Source organism: Musca autumnalis, unplaced genomic scaffold (assembly GCF_047663935.1).
Source record: "Musca autumnalis isolate F117 unplaced genomic scaffold, ASM4766393v1 scaffold_1, whole genome shotgun sequence".
Classification (NCBI taxonomy): Eukaryota; Metazoa; Arthropoda; class Insecta; order Diptera; family Muscidae; genus Musca; species Musca autumnalis.
Genome location: NW_027411644.1, coordinates 172,687,417 through 172,707,211, shown reverse-complemented (window position 1 = coordinate 172,707,211; position 19,795 = coordinate 172,687,417). Strand labels below are relative to the sequence as shown.

The 19,795-nt window shown below is 34.5% G+C and overlaps 1 protein-coding gene and 1 pseudogene across 10 annotated transcripts in view; one reads left to right on the top strand and one right to left on the bottom strand.

The window, feature by feature from the left end:
- wake (ankyrin repeat and fibronectin type III domain containing protein wide awake) overlaps positions 1 to 19,795 on the top strand; it is a 785,047-nt gene that overhangs the window by 639,450 nt on the left and 125,802 nt on the right. Inside the window, exon 1 of one of the 10 annotated variants that reach the window (XM_073958971.1) lies at positions 16,990 to 17,637. The exons of 8 other annotated variants lie outside the window; for them this stretch is intronic. The gene's annotated coding sequence lies outside the window, so the exon portion shown is untranslated. Of the gene's footprint in view, positions 1 to 16,989; positions 17,638 to 19,795 lie in introns of those variants that run through there. One more of the 10 variants, XM_073958966.1, reaches the window with a different exon arrangement.
- LOC141390732 (protein transport protein Sec61 subunit alpha-like) overlaps positions 1 to 19,795 on the bottom strand; it is a 103,361-nt pseudogene that overhangs the window by 80,429 nt on the left and 3,137 nt on the right.

The following is a 19,795-nucleotide window of genomic DNA, read 5'->3' as shown; positions in this document are numbered from 1 at the left end:
GTTTCAATATACACATGCTGAGGGTACACCTCTGTCGGCAAAGCCGACTGATACTTTTTTACTTGTTATTATTAAAATCGCAAAAATGAAAATTTGGTTCTATTAGCGAGAAAAAAAAACTTTGTCTTTTTATCCAAATAAGTTTTTTGCTCATTCCGACCCCTAAATATTATTCGACCCTCACAAAAATCAATAGGCTTCTTTCTCTTTGAGATCCCCATTAACTCTCAAAATTTCGTGACGATCCGATCAAAATTGCAGCCTGTAGCGCGATTTCCAAAAAAATTAAAAATGGGATGAATTACCGACTATTGTGATATCTCCGCTATTTGGTCACCTACGCCGACCTAGCTTGCATCATTGTAAAGGTGGAATCTTCTACTTTCATAGTCAGGCTTTGCTTTTGGAAAGTCCCCAGCCAAAGCTGTTATATTCGTCATTATAACTAAAATCGCAAACATGAAAATTTGGGGTTTATTTGCGACTATTGTGATATCTTCGTTGTTTGATCACCTACAAGAACCTACTTTACATTATTAGAAAGGTGATATTTTCAACTTTCATTGTCAGGTTTTGCTTTTGGTATACCCCATATAGAAGCTGAGATATTCGCTTTGGAAAAAAACGTTGTCTTTTTATCATCTTCTTTTAGCATCTTCCACTCCGGGACCCCCATCAACACCCAAAATTTCGTGACGATCAGATCAAAATTGCGACCTGTAGCGTAATTACAAGGTTTAGATGGACAGACGGACACACATAGCCAGATCGACTCAGCTCGTCGAGACATTCATTTGATATACATATATAAGTATAGGTATGGGTGTAGGGTATAATTAAGGCTTGGCATGTTCCGCTCTAAGGGTACTGGTTTCCCATTTTTTGGTAAATCTTGATATTTCGTTCGAGGATCTTTTTCGAGCTTTTTTCTTAAAAAGAACTCACAAATTTTATAAGGGTTAATATCAGGATTTTGGCTCGAGGTATTTATCAGTTTAGTGTTGTTATATTACATCAACAAATAAGATTAATATGTCATGATCTGGCCTTTGGAATGGTGGTAGTTGAACTTGTTTGAGCGTTCTGGATCCCTTTTACGGTCTTTCAGAATAATGATTATTAAATGATTCCTAATTATGTCAGTGGGGATGTCTTCTCAATCATTATTATGTCCTTGAACCCGATTTTTAGTTTCCATATTGTATGGATTTTATTGGATTTGGCACACTTTTTATGATTTATTATGATAATGCGTTTCAAGCGGAAAACAAACTTATGGCATGTTTCATTAAGTCGATTCAAATTCGTTCGAGTTACTACCAAACTCCTGTTATTGTAGACAATTTTTTTTTGATTGAAAAAAAATGGATCAAAAAATTAAAAAAAAAAGATTACGGTTGTCCATAATATGGTGGAGGAATAAAAAAATAAATAGAAAATGCTGCTCTCGGGGTTTGAACCTTCAGCTTCGAATTCGCACACTTCCACTTCCATAAATCGTGTACATGATTTTTGACAACTTATGCGGGTACTTATTTATTTTTAAATAGTTTCTCAAAAAACTAAGAACAGATTATTGAACTGAAAAATACTAGAATGAATTGAAATTTTGTATTCCAATTTGCTTTGGACAATTTGGCAAGTAAAACTAAATAATAGAACGCTAAAAACATATGCAGCGTGTAATCTCTATGTAAACAAGGAACGGAAAAATCCACGCTTTGCTTTCGCAGTACATATTATTTCCTTTGTTTTTTTTATTTTCAATACCAAAAACAAATTGAGAGTATGGATATGTTACTGCAGTGTTCCAATGGGCAACCAACCCTCATAAGTATGAAACTGGTTTTAACTAAAAAAGCTTTTGCTTACATTCTTAAAAATAGCTTTTTTTATTTCTAATGATCTTGAGCAGGCAGCCAGTCATACAGTCGAAGGGACGTATACAACATTTGTTGCAAAAAGCACAAAAGCTTTTATGTGGGTTTTGGTTTGAATAGTTTTTTGATTTGGTTCATTTTATGGAAGTGCTTATAATTCACAGTTACATTTTTGTGATAATTGCAGCTTATATACCAAATTTTGTTACCCCATACTCGGCGGCTCATCTCTCGCCGCAGAAAGGGTTGTTCGCATCCCCTAATTGCGTTGCCAAACAAAGTAGTCTATGAATCACATAAAGTGAAAAATATGTCAAAGCTGAAATATTAACGTACCTTCGACGTGTTGGTGCTTTGGTCGTAGGTATTAGAAAAATTAAAGCTGTTGGAGAGAGGTCCCTTGGGTAGTCGCTTTTTTACAGGTTGAAATACTATTTTAAATAAATGTGTATTTTTATTCTGACCCACTAATTGCACTATGGTTTCAATCAGGAAATTTTTGACCCAAACTATTTTTTGGAAGTTTCAAAATTTTAATTTGTTTTTGGGCAGAATAATAAAAAAACACTGCAATTCAACCGAAAATAATAATTCTTGTAAATATAGCGAGTTGCCGTTAATTGGTGCAGTGTCAACGTTAGCATTTTTATGTATAAAAATTAAAAAAGATTTTCTATTGCATAATATACTCTTTTTGTTGTGTAGTGTCGTTACATAAAAATACAGAATTGAGACCAAAGTTGTTATGAATCAGGAAGCTGATATAATAATAATAATAATAATATAATATTAAAAAAAAGGACCGAAGAAATTTGTAAAATTGGCGTAGTAGAATCAACCCAGCAAAAAAAGTCATTACCAAGTAATGACTTTATTCAGTAAATTTTGGCAGTTGTAACTACTTACTAATTGACCGTAAAAGTCATTATTTTTACATGGGGATGTCATAGGAAGGAAGTACTTCCTTAAATGTGTACACAAAGTACATATTTAACCACTTACCCGTAGTCGAAAAGGACGCTAAAAGCACATGTTCTATTTTTAGATCAATTGAGGTGAAAATATATTCAAATTCAACACTGCACACTTTTTGCTTTTTGTTTTTTCCTTTTCTTTTATTTCGGTTCCTTCTAGTTTCGAACACACGAACTTCTGGTTTGTAGTCAAATACACTACACACTAGGCCACTCGTACAAATAGTAAGGGTTGTTTAAAAACATTCATGTACGTCAACATTTCTTCGTAATTTTGTCAACAAAAAACTCCATGCTGACGGTGAGCTTTGAACACACAAACCTAGGATTTGTAGTCAGACACACTAGCCCTGTGCCACCGTACTTATTCCTTTGTAAGTTAGTAGTAAGTAAGGATGTAACTAGTTATATGTTAACTGTTATATATGTACTGTCTGATAATGCGGAGGGCAATGAGTACTCATTACCTGGTAATGCAGAAAGTAATGACATGTGCCTACCAAATTTTTGCTGGGAATGTTTGTATGTGTATTAAAATTATTTTTTTATAAATATTTTTAAATATATTTCAACTTTATAAAAAATTTCCAAATACGTTCACCGCCAAATCGATTTTGGAAGTTAGTAGGGGGTGTCTACTAATAAAATGTGTGTACGTTTACTCAAAATTTGTATGAATTGTTACAGAATGTTGTTCGTTTACTCTACAGAATAATACAAAAGACCTTAGTCGTTTACAAGAAGTTACTGGACTTTTACAAATTTGTATAAATTATTGAGTAAACGAACATACCTAAATTCAGTAGTCATTTCGTGCTCAAATTTCCCACAGTTAAAATAAAGTGATTTTTTGTATTTTAAAATCGGCGAATTTTTATAAATACCTGTTGTAATTGTATGTAGTATCCAATTGAAATATTACGCTAATACCCACATTTACACTGTGCAACATTTTCAAGGTAATCTTGTGAAAACAAGATTTTTTGAAAGTACAGACCCAAACTGCAAAAACTCTAGTTGTGTTTTGTTGTGTCAGATCCAGCTTGGATTTTATGGCCCCATCTAAACAATGGTTAAATATTGACTTTTTAAAGATATTCGGGGTTATATCTTTGAAACCAAAGCGAATCTTCTTCGGACCTCTGAAGCTAATTTGTAGATAAGGACAAGAAAGAATATTTGGAGAAATAGTGAACTCGAAAAATACATTTATTGCTTCAAATTTTATAAAATATCGAAAATTTCCATAATTTGTATACATTTCGCTCCATATCTCCAAAACCGTTAGTTTTTTCTTAATGGTTTCTTTCGGAGAAATATTTGCTGGAATGTAATACACAACCCTTCAGAACATGCCATTGTTGTAAAATGCCTCTATCACGCTGTTTTCAGTATATGTATATCTCAACGAATATTTAATAAACAAGTCAATAATGTGGTGAAATCCGAAATGCGAGAATAAACTGTTGGTGTGAACTGTGTTTGAAATACGTGTTGTAAAAGATATGATGCAAAATACCGCTGAAACAACATAAAGTAAGCATTTTAGAGTTTCAGAATGTTCTGAAGAGTTGCTGAGAACTTTATTTGGAATATTTTTGCAAAAGGTTACTTGGTTCAACTCCCAATAGTTTAGCCGATACTGTAAAATTATCGGCTAATGTAAAATGTTCTATATTTTATAGATTTTGATGCCTTAGATGGAGTTTTTCTTATGTGTTTTTTTTTTCAAAAGATAAGTAGAGTAGACTTAGCCCGGTTTAGATGAGGCCATAAAATCCGAACTGGACCTGACAGGACAAAACCCTAGTAGGGTTTTTGTAGTCTCAATATGTACTTTCAAAAAATGTTGTTTACATTTTCAGTGTTGCATAGTGTTATCAACCAATTTTCTTTAAAATTCATATTTAGTGGTATGAGTTTTTTGAAAATAGGTCCACCCTACAATGTACCTCCCGATTTAACCCAGATATGCCCAGCGTCCTATATATAGGACACACAAAATTCTTGCTAATTTGATATGTTATGTTTATCAAAGTACCGTTTATTTTGGTGATATACTCAGTACACATCTGTAGCTCTTGGGATATTATGTGATTCCATTATTTTGAGCTACTATTTTTGAATTTTGAGGTCTAGTTCATCGAAGCTGCTACCGATCGCTTAGATTTTACAATGATTTGAGTAACGACCGATTAATTATTGGGTAATTTTATAACGAAAACATACACGATGTGGAGCCTACTACGAAAAAACGTTAACTAGATGCCGAAAAGGTGTCTTTGGACTATATGTCAAATGTTTTGTGTCCCATAACTCCCAGTTATATGATAAAACCCTGTGTCCAAAAGTAGCCTCAAAAACCACTTTTTTCAAAAAATTTTTAAAAAACATATAAACATACTGTTATTATTTCACATTTGCTTCTAAAGTAATATAAAAATACTTTTAAAATGATCACGATCAAGCAATGGGCATATCTGGGTTAAGATATTTTGCTATAATTTGGTATTTCGACGTCTTGGGAGGTTAGAATCCTTCGTACAACAAATTATTAAAATATGACAATGATTTGGTTACATACATACAACGGGACCCAACGAATTTTGACCATATTTGGTAATGTATGGCGAAAAAAATTAAGAATTGCTGTTTTGACACATTTATTATAAATAATCAATTTCATTACAAACTGGACATTAAAATAATTTTGGGCAGAAAATTTGGGTTTGAGACCATAGTGTATTTATTGGTGCAATAATCTTAACAATTTTACTAAGCTTCGATTTATGATAAATCTTTAAATATTCTTACATATTTGATGCAATATATATGTGTTGAAATATGTATTATTATTAATGTAAAGAATGTTTAATTTTTAATATAAACCCTACACCACTACGATTTCAATATAATTTGCGAAAAATTTTCTAGATCAAATTCCAAAAGTTTTCTAAATTTCATCAAAATTTGACTGACATAGTGTGTTTGCTGTGTCAAATTCCTCAAATCGGCCGAAAATATATATAGGACATAATCTGGACCGATTTCAATATAATTTGGAAAACTTATTTTAGACCAATTTCAGTCGCATTTTCCAAATCTCATCATAATTTTGAAGATGCAGAGCGTTTGGTGCAACCAATATCTCAAATCGGCAAAATATATATTGAAGCCATACCCAACTCTGTACTGATTTCAATATAATTTAGCAAATTTATTGCTAGTCGAAGTACCGTCACACATTCAAAATGTCATTAAAAGTGGGCACACATAGCGTATTTGGTGCATCAAATACGCGAAATCGACCGAAATTATACATGAGAGCTATATACAATCAATTTTCCCTCAGAAGCGACCTGAAGTTTGATTACAAAAAAATACATGGACAGATGAACGGACGAACATAGTGAATCCCTAAAAGGAACTATGGGTCTAGATCGTTTCCTTATGCATGTTACATGAGCAATTGGAACTTATGTTTTTAGTTACGTTAAGTTTAGTTATAGTGAATGGATTGCGCTATCGAGAAATGATTTGTCATGGTCGGAGTTGGTTGGTATTGGCTTGGCAACGTTTACATTCAATAAGACTACGCTACGTGCCACACAACAACGTAACCATTGCTCTTTTGCGGGAAAAGTTTTCAGACCGAGTCATCACAATTTGCCACCGAGATCTTTTGATTTAACACCATGCGATTTCTTACTTTGGTGCCACTAGGGATACGCAAAATCGATTTCGGTTAATCGGTTATTAGCTGTAAAATTTCTAAAAATTTGATTGTTTTTAAGTCTAGAGCAGGCCTGCTCAGACACATACAAACACATTTTGTAATTGTGTTGCCCCCCATACCATTGCTATCGCAAACGATATCGTTTTCGAATGTTTTGCGATAGTTTTGCGGATATTTTGTTCGAGAACGACACACGAAAACGAATCAAAAACGATTCACTGGTCGCTCAGTTTGTGGCAGTAAAACTTTCGTTTTCGAAGTATCGATAATAATATTATTTTCGAATCAAAAACAATACGGAAACATATAATTTAGCGATACTTTAACGATTCATTTTAGATATCGCTAGAAGCTCTTTAATGTTATTATTATCGATAGTTTTGGTGTTTCATTTTCCAATTATTCCCCAATAATTAAAGGGTATTTTAATACATATATTTTTATTGAGTTAGGAAAGTGTATTGCAAAAACTAAAAATAATATAATTCAATGCAAGAATTGCAAAATAAACAGAAAACATAACAATTTATTCAAAGTATTAAATAGCGGGAAAACTAAGACTATATAGATATAAATTTCTTCATTTTCTTTTTTAGATTCATCGAACTTTTGCTTTTCATATGTCATTTCGCGGCTTTTACGACCCTGTCATGAGCGTTTTACAACTCTGTCATCCAGGGAAAATCCCAGGTCAGCCACCATGTCACCCGGGTACATTTAAAACGAGAGAAAAGATATATGTCAAAAATTAATATTTAAAATAGACTTAATATAAATATACATACTCCGAATTGCAATTTTTAGTTGCTGTTCACACGCCAAGAAACCTTTTCGGCCAGGTAATCGGAGAATATTTTCGACATCGATTGAATCTTCTGACACTATGTGTCCACTTCTTCCACGGACGCAAACCCGCGTCAAACGTTCTTCAACGTCAGGAGTCTCACCTTCAATGGATTCTTCATGCAATATATATCCACTTCTTCCAGGGGCATAATTTTCTCATCTTATTCAAAAGTCCCTTCATCTGGTATATTTGCTCAGCTCCTAGGCTTTCGATTACAGGTTTCACAAAAATATTTTCAACTTTTCTTTTATAAAAAACATATAACACAATAAAATTTCGCGATTGTTATTTACACAACTTACAAATAAATTAAATTCTTTTAATTCAACTAAATAAACGAATTCACATGAAACTTTTTACAAACTGATTTTAATTTGAAAAAATAAAAGTTGACAACAATTCCAAATATTTTATTTTTGGCCTACACTATCGAAAAAACCCTTGTATTCTGCTCGAAAATAATATCACTTTCGAAGTTTTGTGGCGAACTTTCGAATAATATCCGCACTTGGTATGGGGGGTGGTTTTGAAATACACAATCCCCCCATACCAAGTGCGGATATTATTCGAAAGTTCGCCACAAAACTTCGAAAGTGATATTATTTTCGAGCAGAATACAAGGGTTTTTTCGATAGTGTAGGCCAAAAATAAAATATTTGGAATTGTTGTCAACTTTTATTTTTTCAAATTAAAATCAGTTTGTAAAAAGTTTCATGTGAATTCGTTTATTTAGTTGAATTAAAAGAATTTAATTTATTTGTAAGTTGTGTAAATAACAATCGCGAAATTTTATTGTGTTATATGTTTTTTATAAAAGAAAAGTTGAAAATATTTTTGTGAAACCTGTAATCGAAAGCCTAGGAGCTGAGCAAATATACCAGATGAAGGGACTTTTGAATAAGATGAGAAAATTATGCCCCTGGAAGAAGTGGATATATATTGCATGAAGAATCCATTGAAGGTGAGACTCCTGACGTTGAAGAACGTTTGACGCGGGTTTGCGTCCGTGGAAGAAGTGGACACATAGTGTCAGAAGATTCAATCGATGTCGAAAATATTCTCCGATTACCTGGCCGAAAAGGTTTCTTGGCGTGTGAACAGCAACTAAAAATTGCAATTCGGAGTATGTATATTTATATTAAGTCTATTTTAAATATTAATTTTTGACATATATCTTTTCTCTCGTTTTAAATGTACCCGGGTGACATGGTGGCTGACCTGGGATTTTCCCTGGATGACAGAGTTGTAAAACGCTCATGACAGGGTCGTAAAAGCCGCGAAATGACATATGAAAAGCAAAAGTTCGATGAATCTAAAAAAGAAAATGAAGAAATTTATATCTATATAGTCTTAGTTTTCCCGCTATTTAATACTTTGAATAAATTGTTATGTTTTCTGTTTATTTTGCAATTCTTGCATTGAATTATATTATTTTTAGTTTTTGCAATACACTTTCCTAACTCAATAAAAATATATGTATTAAAATACCCTTTAATTATTGGGGAACGAATGGAAAATGAAACACCAAAACTATCGATAATAATAACATTAAAGAGCTTCTAGCGATATCTAAAATGAATCGTTAAAGTATCGCTAAATTATATGTTTCCGTATTGTTTTTGATTCGAAAATAATATTATTATCGATACTTCGAAAACGAAAGTTTTACTGCCACAAACTGAGCGACCAGTGAATCGTTTTTGATTCGTTTTCGTGTGTCGTTCTCGAACAAAATATCCGCAAAACTATCGCAAAACATTCGAAAACGATATCGTTTGCGATAGCAATGGTATGGGGGGAAATTTCAATTTTCCTTTGTCTCTCTGTATACTGTGAGAAATGTCGTAACAGTTTTTTTTTTATTTAATATTTCAAAATATAGAGTAGAATAATTATTTTATTTTGACCAAATGTGACTGTTGATGTTATAATTTGTTGCAAATCAAGTTCGTGACAAACCAAAGTGCGTTGACAAACCAAACACTCTAATTTGCCGTAAAAATTTTAGGCAAATAAAAATTCGTATTCAGTATCTTCATTCATTTTTTCAGTGTACGCATATAAATTCATAGACAAATTCGAAAACAGAACCTTCCTCATTGAATGTTCAATAGAGCAGAGTGAGGCAGAGAACATTTTTGGGTCTCTCTTGTGCTCTCAATGAGCGTAAATTTGTTGTTGTTCACAACGTGTTAGCATCTACACAGGCTGTGAGCGATAACAAATTTACGCTCACTTAGAGCACATGGGCTCTCTTGTGAGTCACAATGCCTCCTCCTGCAATAGAGACTGATTTTTAATTTTGAAAATATTCAAAACAAAAACAAAAGCTCTCTTTTTAAATTGTGTGTGTGAGAAAATTGACACACACCGACAGCTCAGGTGCGCACCTTGAGCAGGCCTGGTCTAGAGTGTTACCCCCAATGGCTTAAACTTCATCATTACTCTCTATTACAGAGAGTAATGTTTTTCAAAACGAACTGACAGTGTTGCAAAATTTTACTGATGGCTACCAATATCATGATTTCATCCCGGCGAAGGGAATTATCAATTGGCTTCTCAGTTTTGAAATGATGCCCTTTTAGCGAAAAACCGAACTCTTTAAGTGTCTAGTATTCTCATATGAATGAGAATCACACTCACTTTTCGGCTTTTCCAAAGAAACACCAAAATCAAAATATTTTGCAACATGTAAGCACGTATCAACTAAGGGGTAGTTTACACTATGTGTAAATGTCATATGACATGAAATTTTCCATCGTCAAATATTCACTAATATGTGGAATATTGGAGATTTTCCCTACGCCATTTATTCTGTGCATCCACCCCAACAAAAATATAATAAAATTACGTCTCCACATTGTCTCCGTGGGTAGATAGGGAATGTTTTTATTTCGTGTCATATGACATTGATAGATAGTGTAAACTACCTCTAAGAATTCTCCGAATTCTGTGAGTTGAAAAGAACACCAACACAGTTGCCTGTGAGGTTGTTGTTGGAGTTTTGTTATTATTTTAAACAAAGCTCCCCGACGCGTGCCTTTCGCTGTTTTTTGTTTGTTTTGTTTTTGGTTGAAGTTTCAATCTCATTTGATTGTTTTTAAGTCTGGAGTGTTACCCCCAGTATATATCCAATTCAATCATTCGGATCAGAATCGTTCACCGGCTTTTAAGCGTTCGTTTGATGAAAATGCATACACACACCAAATAGTAACAAACAATAGAGTAATATAATTTAACTCCAGAACAAAAAATATTACATTTAAATATTTTTTTCCATTCATAAAGCAAGATTTAGTTGGTATTAATATAAGACACCGACTGATTCAGTGAACTGTAATAAACTATATCGACTGATCTAGTTCATAGGCTCTTTTCAACGAATCGTTCAATTGAACTAGTTCGTTCATGAACTATACAACTCTACGAGATGCTGAGATGCAACCACAATTTTTTCGCAAATTAATTTTCAAGCCGATACGTCCATAATTTTTTCAAATATGTATATCGTTTTAAGAAATAGGGAACAGGGAAAATCATTTCATTAGTTTTGTAGATTAGGGTTATGACTTTTTGAAATTTTTTCTCAAAAATGATTTCCTGTAACAGGGATGACTGGAGTTTTGCCTATTAATCACTACGCTATCGTTTATTCCATTGAAATATAAAAAAAGTTCACGCACAAATCGATTTAAAAAAAATAATTTTTCAAAAAATGCATGAAATGAAAAAAAAATTTTCAAAAATTATTTTTTTTGCGCGAATGAATAAATATAAGCCTACTAATAACTATAATAACGTTTATTCCATTCAAATATTGAAAAAGGTCATGCACGAACCACGAACCAACCAACCAACACGAACCAAAAATTGAATTTTTTTTTTTTTGTTAAAAAAATTATATCTTTTAATAAAAGCGTTTACGACATTTTTACGATTCTCAGAATTGAAGAAAATTAGTAAAAAATAAATGTGATGTCAATTTTATTATCTCATGTGGCTCTAAAGTTTATTTTCAAATGTATATCTGCTTACAGTGACCTCAAAAATTGCCCATAATTTTGATAAATTCAAACTTTAAAATCATTTTGTGCGTAAGGTTTTTTCATCGAATCACCTTATAATTAAGATTTTATGTAATCTTATGGCAAAACTCATCACGCTATGATACAGGGATATGAGGTTGTAAAAAAGTCATAACCCTATTGTAGATACAACATATTTAAAAAGTGGGCGTTGTCTTGTCTTCAGGCCCCATATATGTATGTAAGGTAGGAGACACAACCACCATTGTCTCGCATATTATTTTCATATTGATACATTCATAATTTTTTTGTAAATATAGCGTTTAAGGAAATGTACACCGCCTCCAACAAAATTAAACAAATATGCATCCTACTTTCACCGGGGGCCATCTCTGTACATTCCCTGAAAATTTCAGGAAAATCGGTTCAGTAGTTTTGTAAACATGACATATTTAACAAATAAAAAAGTATCAGTCGGCTTTGCCGACAGGGGTACACCCTCATCCTGTGTGAATTGAAACACCTATTTCCCAAATAACGTATGTATTTAGAGGGTGTTTAAAATTGCCGACAAAGATATGGATTAGGTTAAAGTCTCAAATGTTTTGGGGGAAGGTGCCTAAAGGAATGGACCGACATAATCTATTTTGTTAGTGAGTCTTATTTTGGGAGTCATTCTTCTTGATAGGATCATTATATCAGGAAACATGGACTTGCCTATGAAAAACATCATACCTTCGTGTACCAAAGGATTATCGCACAGACCCTTAACCGCACTTAAACAAAAATGTTGCTCATTTGTGTGGGTGGTACCCTAAGAAATGGAGTGATAAGGTCCACTTTTGAACATAATCTATGTTTGGACAAAATATTTCGAGATCAAAAGCTTGGACCAAATTGGTTGATCCGTTTATGAAATATTGCGCTTACAATTTTAGCGAGAATTTTTCGAACTTTTGTGGGGGGAGGTATCGGAAGGAGTCGACCTATAAGCACCATCTTGGAATTTCATCTAATATTCGAAGAAATATTACGATATGCAAAGTGTGGACCAAAGCAGTATTCGGTTCGGGAGTTGTCGTGCGCACCAGCCACTATCCATGCTGGCCGTAGGGGTTTTTTATACAGTTTTCCGCCCATTTTCTCAAGAAGTATGGACTTGCCACTGAAAAAACTTGTACCATTGTAATAGGGGCCTTGAATGCAACCTGTTGCAAGAAAAAATCATAACTACTCGAGAGGAGGTCCTAACCTGCACTTTGTTGCAATTTGGTGTGGGAGGTACCCGATGGAGTTGACACATAAAGACCATATTCTAACCTGATATATGCCTCGTAGAAATATTACGATGCCCAAATCGTTTACTGCCTTCGAGAGTTATTGTGCGCACCATTTTCGCGAAAAGTTTTGAACTTTTGTGGGGGAGGTACCCAAAGAAGTGGACCGATAAGGCCCATCTTAGAACTTGATTTTACTTTGGGCAAAATATTACTATAGCCAAATTTTGGAGCGAATCGGTTTATCCATTCGAGAGTTACCGCGCGCTTCATCCACAACAAATGGTGCCATAGCGGGTTTTTACAGCTTTCATGCCATTTTCTTAGGAAGTATGGGCTTGCCTCTGAAAAAACTTGCACCGTCGTAATGGGGGCAGCGAATACAAGTTGATACAACAAAAATCAAAAGTATTCGAGAAGAAGGTCTTAAACTGCCCTCTTCCGAAATTTCGTGTGGGAGGTACCCGAAGGAGTGAACCGATATAGTCCATATTCGAAGTTCATCTATGTTTGTTAGAAATATTACGATGTGCAAAGTATGGAACAAATCGGTTAGTCCCTTCGAGAGATGTCGTATGCAAAATTTTTGCAAAAAAATTTGAACTTTTGTGGGGGAGGTACCCTACCGTGCAACGTGACAAATAACACATACATACAACAACACCTACGGTTTTCCCCTACCATCATAGTAACAGTGAAGGTAGAATTAGACGTGACATAACCATAAAGCCATAAGGCCATATCAATCAGCTGATTCAACCAAACCTATGGAAATCAATGTATTCGGTTAGTAGTAACATAATGTCATAGCCAACCATAAGAAACCAATTGGGTTTTGGTTTTCTATTGTTATGGCGTTATGGCTATGCCACGTTTAATTCTACCTTGAATCAGCATGCACTCAACGGCATCTCCATCTACCCCAGTCATACATTGAAGTCATTCGCTTGCTGTAATCAATGTAGAATAATTCTCATTCACTTCGTACTATCTGTGTCATTTGTATTCCCATTTTCGCCGTTTAAGTCAGCTTGCTACTGCTGAGGGCTTGCTTTCCCCTAAGGAGGGGTGTTGGTAATTTTTGGACGGGACTACCCCGTGTGGCTTGTACGAGTCGTAGCAGTAAATATAGTAGCGTTAGCTAATTATTACACCATCGAACCCGATCGTAATCAGCCGAGCTCCCGAAATCATAAATCGTAGAATTAACCAGCTTCGTCGCTCCCATTCATAGACAGCTGTCATCAATTATCTTCGGTCATCCGCCGAGTTCAGGAAGTTCACTATATCGTCGTCGTACAAATTAGTCTACTAAACCAATATTTTAGCAAGGTATATTGCACCAAATAAGTCATTATTTTATGACCATGTTTAGAGCTGGTGAAATTATGTGGAATTTCACCGCACTCTACATTTTTAATTTGAATTGCACATGCGAACTTATGATTTGTAGCTAAGTCCCGGTCCACACTACACTACAGCAATTTCATGATATTACTTTCATGAAATTGCTCTAGTGTGGACCGGGACTAAACACGTTATACACTGTGCAACGCTTATAGTGCGTTTGAATATAACCGGATTTAATAAACCCACTGTGTTTCAAATGTCAATTCCATTTCGTATACGTCAAAATAAATTCTCATAAAGAAGGTTAACCCGACAAATACCTCTAATGCAAACGGCGTTTTACGGACCTTAAGAGTTGTTTTGAGGGTCATTCAACTCATCGAATTTTCGTTTTTAAAAAACTTGTTGGCCGACGGTGAGCGTTTTTTTTGTCGGTTTTTTATGTCCGACTACATAAACGCTCTGTGGCACCGTACTCATTACTTAGTAATTAATAAAATATGCAGTATTGACATGTTATATTTTAAAAAAATAATCATTATTTTTAGCCTACTGGTAATGCAAAAGGTAGCTTGTTTACATTACTTTGTAATCGGTTATTCGGCTCATGAGGCTTTCAAATTTTTGCTGGGTATAGCGGACAATGTTTTTAAAACTTATTCAAGTTTATTTTCATATTTTCCCAGCAAACCATTCGTCCCGACATCGTAGAAATCGGAATGAAATTCGGATGCTACGTCCGATGTCGGATCCGAAATCGTAACTATTTTTTGACGAAAGTTGTATGAAGTAGTTGACAAAATTTCGGAACGAAATGTCGGAGGGAAATTGGATCGGTTTCGGTATGATTTCGCATGGAAATCGGAAGAAAATCCTTGGGAAATTTGGAAGGGAAATTTATTGATACAAAATCTGAACGATTTCCCCTCCAAAAAAACGTGTAGGAATCGGAACGAAATCTGAATGATTTCGATTTCTAAATTGTTCCGACGTATCGGACATCCGACATTTGGTTTGCTGGGTTGTTACAGTAATTTTTAGTTAGTCCATATTTACATTAGACAATTTTCCTTGCGGCAATTGTCAGTTTGTGGGCAAGAGATGTTGTTGAGTGGCAAAGGGTTACCACATGCCTCACCTCTCACCAATTGCCGCAAGGAAAATTGCCTAATGTAGATATGGACTTATTTGGGCTTGGATACAACGAAGGACGTAATGGTATTAGACTCTAATAATTAGAGCGTGTATGCTATATTCCTTTTTATACCCTCAGCATTTATGCTAACGAGGGTATATACACTTTCATACGGGCAAAATGTAGCTCATCGACATAATGGTTTTAGACCCCAAGTATGTTTGGACGAAATCCGTTTCCGACAATTTAGAGTCGATTTAGCAATGTCCGCTTATCTGGTTGGCTGGCTGACTGGTGTGCACGATAACTCTCGAACGGTTGAACCGATTTGATCCAAAATTTGGCTTTCGTAATATCGGTCCATTCCCTCAGATACATCCTCCACAAAAGTTCAAAAAGTTCGGAACAGTTGTTCGCAGGATAACTCTTGAAGGGAGTGACCGATTTGGTCCATACTTTACACATCCTAATAAATCTACTACATATAGATCAGGTTCGAATATGTCCACTTTGTCCACTCTTTCGGGTACCTATCACACAAAATTTGGTATAATTTCACTTTAAGACCTGCTCCCGAATCACTTTGATTTTTGTTGCAGCAACATGCATACGCTGCCTCAATTACAACGGTAAAAGTTTTTTAGGGGCAGCTCCATACTCCTTGAGAAAACAGCCCGAAATGTGTAAAAACCCTATGACAGCATATGTAGTGACTGGAGAGCACGATAACTCTCGAACTGATCGACTGATTTGGTCCAAAATTTGGCCTTCGTCATATTTTATCATAGTTTCAGTTCGAAGATAGGAAATACCGGTCCACAACTTCCCCCCGAATATTTAAAAAATGCCACTTAAATGGTATGCACGATATTTCTTGAACAAATTTGGGCCAAACTTTGGAGATGTTTTGTTCAAATTTAGTTTAACTTCTAAAATGGAGGTACGTACCTTAGAGTACCTGCCCCACAAAAGTTCAACATTTGTGTCTAAGTGCAGTTTAAGGTATGTTCGAAGATCCTTTGGAAATGCATACCGATGCTCTGGTCGTTGTGGTCCTGTTTACAGTGATATTATGTTTTCCGTGAACAAGTCCATGCTTCCTGGCATACTAGTCCAAAAGTCCACTGAAATGACTATGGGTCGAAAAGATATGACTCCCAAAATAAGATCCACTTCCATAATGGACGGTCGGTACCTTTAAGTACCTCCTCTGCAACACTTTTGAACTTTAATCCTAATCCACATTTTCGTCGGCAAGTTTAAATGTCCACAAAATACTGGAAAGACCCTAAATACATTCGATCTGACCGTAGTTGAAAGTCTAAATTCACATAGGCTGGGGGCACATCTCTATCGGCAAAGCCGACTGATACTTTTTACTTGTTATCTCTTCACTTAACATCTCCAGATTCATTTCATTCAGTTTCATAACATTTCCAATACCTACATATGTATGTATCTTCGTACATACAAATTTATTTAATGATTTTACTTTGTAAGAAGAGCAACTTTTCTTTTTTGCTACTTCTTCTTTATGGTTAAACGATCGATTTTGTGAAAACCAGTTTTGGCAAAAAAAAACTACAATTAAAAAAGTTTTTAAAACGTCGTGCCATATGTCAAATTGGTGCACTCAATACTTGTAGTAGCCGCAACCTAAAATATATTAAGACACTCAAAGATAGGCAAATGACACCACAAATAAAAAATATGATACTCTTAGATACGGAACGGCAAAATTACCCCTCAGCAAACCGCATAGACAATAATTGGCATTAAGTCGTAACTACGCCAACACATACGCCAACGTTTGGCGCATGAGAGCCGAAGCCCTCTGACCAAAAAACTACAGAGTACACCAAAAAATTCAACATTAAATTTTACACAGTTACGTAGTTTGTGAATTTTACTCTAACTGATGTGTGTGGAGAGTGGCAGAGCGTTGGCGTAGACATTGACGTCAGCGTCACGCTGCTATGATCATATTGTCTTGTAGAATAAAGTGAGTGTGCCTCTGTATCGCAACAAACGGCAGTTACGTTGTCGGACATCAAACTACTACCGTCTATCCAACTGGCTGACTGACTGATCTCAACTTTGGTCGGTTAAACTAAAAGTCAGTTGACGAAAATTGTTGCTCGCCGCAACAACAAAAAGCGGTTAAGTGCGGGAAAAGATACTACCTATCCGATCGAATTGAAATACAGTAAAAATAACAACAATAACAAGAAATTGGCCAATTAATATTGGAGAGAGAGAAAAAAATCAACTATATTGTGTATTTGTGAATTTCCTGGAATTGGTGAAAATTTTGTGAAATGTTTTAAAATTGAATTGTCAAATAGATAAATTGAAAATAAACAATTTCAAATTGTTAATAATACAAGTGAATTACTGCAGTATTTTTTAATGGGTAAACATTTCAGTTTTTTGTTGTTCTTCTTCTTTATATGCTTCTTCTTTTTCGCCGTTTTGGTTAATATTTTTGTTGTTGTTGGCGATCTTGTTTTTGTGTGTAAAAATTGCTATACAATGCTGATTGTTTGGTGGTTGTCTGTCTGTCTGTCTGCCAAGCCGTTTTGGCTTGCTGGCTACCTGTTTGAATTTAACTGCCAGTGTATGAGTGTGGTTTTACCTGTTCGCACACCGTACTCTCGCGTTGGATAAAATGAGATCCCTGAGATACAAAACAAAAAATAAAAAAAATTGAAATTGAAACTAAACTCCCTACAAAGAGAGAGAGAGCAAAAAACCCAGTGCAAGTGTAATGGAGAGTGAGTGAGTGATCTGCAGAGAAAGAGAATCAATTGATTTTAATTAACAAAACAGAGCTAAATTTCAATTAAAATGCATGATCATTATGCCGAGATCGAGAGACCCATCATAATTGGAGAGTAAAATAATAAAAAAAACACAATTTTTCAATTCAATTACCACAAAGTGATAGTGTTCATTAGTGAGTGTAAATTCTGTGTAAATTTAATAAAATAGGTACCTACAACTCCGGTCCACAATAAAATGTTAAGTACAATGCAACAATTTAGACAGACAGACTATTGAAGTGGTTTGAAAATTGGCATCAACGAATGTGAGGAACACCCTATTATGTGTAAATTTTAACTAAAAAACAAAATAGCATTATACAAATACATATCTGTGTTGTGAAGTCCATTTTTTATAATAATGAACATAATTAATAATCATGTTACAATAAACTAATTGTTAGTAAAGGATAAAAACCAAAAACTTCCAAAATTGTACAACAAAAATAATGTATTCTAGTCGTAGGATTATCAAATAAAACTCCTGATGATGTTGGAAAAAGGCCAACGAAACGTTGAGTTGATAATGAAATATGTATATGTTTTATTTATTCCAAAAAAAGTCGTGTTAAATTTCAAATCTGCTGAAGAAATAATCAAAATATTGTCTGAAAATATCCGTTATCCCGAAAAAGAAAACATGTTTTGTATTAAAAACTCCCTGCCAATCAATCAAACATAAGGCAATCCATCATTAAAAGTGTCATTACCGTTTCAGTATCTTTGTGAAAGTTTTTGTTACTAAATGTGGTTGAATGAGAGCAAATATTTTGAGAAATGATAAACTTAAAAAATTAAAATATTTTTGGTGACCAATGATAACGAAAATCGTGGTAAAAATCTAAAATAGGACACCGATCTACATCTCGAAAACAAGAGCTGATAGAGAAAAACTACTTTTGGATTTGAATAACTCGTTTATTTGGGATAGAAACAGAAAACAAGTAAGCCAAGGATATAGTCGGACGGGGTCGACCATGTGATACCCTACACCTTTCCCCCCTGGGAATTAGCTTTTCACAAATCAAAATCGGCTACTTTGCCGATATATGTCCTCAAAGAATTAAAATATCTACCAAAAATAAAATTTGTGTATTTTTCATACAAAAGTAAAGGTCCATTTCACCCGCTAAATAATATCAGATTATCATTCAAAATTGTAGGCATCTTCTTTGACCTAAACTCTTACCCGGTGAAAATTTCCGTGACTATTGGGGTAAAATTGCGACCTCTAACGAGTTTATGAATACACTATATACGAATAACTGAAAATATTGGGATGTAACTCTGTTATCTGATCATGCACACCAATACAACTGGCATCAATTGAAAGGTCAAGCGCTCCATTTCCAAGGGTATCTTACTTGTCCGGAATGTATCTTCCAGGAATAAAGATATAAATTGTATATTAAAAATTTTCACAACTTTCACACAAAAGTTGTGGTCCGTTTAACCCTCTAAATATTATCTGATCGCCATCTCAAATTGCAAGCTTCTTCTCTGTCATATACTCTTACCTTATATAAAATTTCGCGTTGATCGGACTATTATTGCAACCTACAGAGCCGCTAGAAAATTGAATAAATATTATGTTTTTGGTCCATTTCACCCGCAAAATTTTTCTCGATCCTCACCAATAAGAATAGGGATCTATACTGGCCTGAACCCGAACTCCATACAAAATTTTGTGACGATCGGTCCATAATTGCGGCCTGGAGCGTGTTTACAATTTATAATGGACAGACGGAC